The following is a 1,077-nucleotide window of genomic DNA, read 5'->3' as shown; positions in this document are numbered from 1 at the left end:
TTAAACACTTTGTATCTGGAAATATTTTTACCGATACTTCTGTKGGTGTGCGTTTTTGTAAAGCCAAATTAAATTTTTTGTAATATGAATAAATGTGACTTTTGGTTTATTTACAAAATAATTTACGACTATGTAAGTATTTATGTATGTGTATATACACTGTCTCTTATACACATCTAGATGTGTATAAGAGACAGTTTTTTAAGATTTTAATTTTATAATTGTATGGTGTCATCATTGGCAATGCAGTCATCTGGTTAGACGTGTCAGTCACTGTACTTGAAACCAGTATCTATTCATAATTACAAATGTTGAACCGCTTGGTTTCAACCGAGCCGATAACCCGTGCGACTTTAATCGAATATGCGTAATAACTGGTTCATTCAAGTTCGCTAGACTGCCTCCGGAATCCCGTGTAGCTTAACAAACACATGTACATGCATATGTTTTTGAAATCAATAAATGTGAATTTAAACTGACAAACAAAAATTTGCATAAAATCAAAACAAACTAATATTCATTATATTATCGTGCTTTGATGGGCATGTATAATCACGTAAGGAAAGTAATGGACCGGTAAAGCGACCGGTAGCGTTGTAATTGTAGATAGCAGATGCTGTCTGTACTCGTACYCGTGCGTTGTAATGTAAATTATATGTTAGAATATTCTATGGTTCGTAAAGAATCGATAATATTAATAATAATAATTTATATTATTAATTTATATTTTTCAACTAAAGATCTAATATTTACATAAATATTGACATTTTAATAAATTATACAAATTCACATAAAATAAATTGACTAATATTAAAAATTTTAAATTTTCATTCAATTTCAATTTTTAATATGCATTGTGACAGAAAGTGACCCGGATATTGTAATTAATTCGCAAAATATTCAAATGTTCATCAATATTTATCTTGTTGCGTACATAGTAATATATATTTTTCGAGTATTTTTGAACTGAAAACGGAATTCACGTAGCGGCAACTTCAGTTTCACAACCATGGTTCTAGATCTTCTTCCACAATTCCGGTCTTTTCCGATAGATGTTCACATAAACTCATGTCTCAT

Source organism: Bactrocera latifrons, unplaced genomic scaffold (assembly GCF_001853355.1).
Source record: "Bactrocera latifrons isolate USDA-ARS-PBARC rearing strain unplaced genomic scaffold, ASM185335v1 scaffold_318, whole genome shotgun sequence".
In the NCBI taxonomy this organism is placed as follows: domain Eukaryota; kingdom Metazoa; phylum Arthropoda; class Insecta; order Diptera; family Tephritidae; genus Bactrocera; species Bactrocera latifrons.
This window is presented reverse-complemented; position numbering follows the sequence as displayed.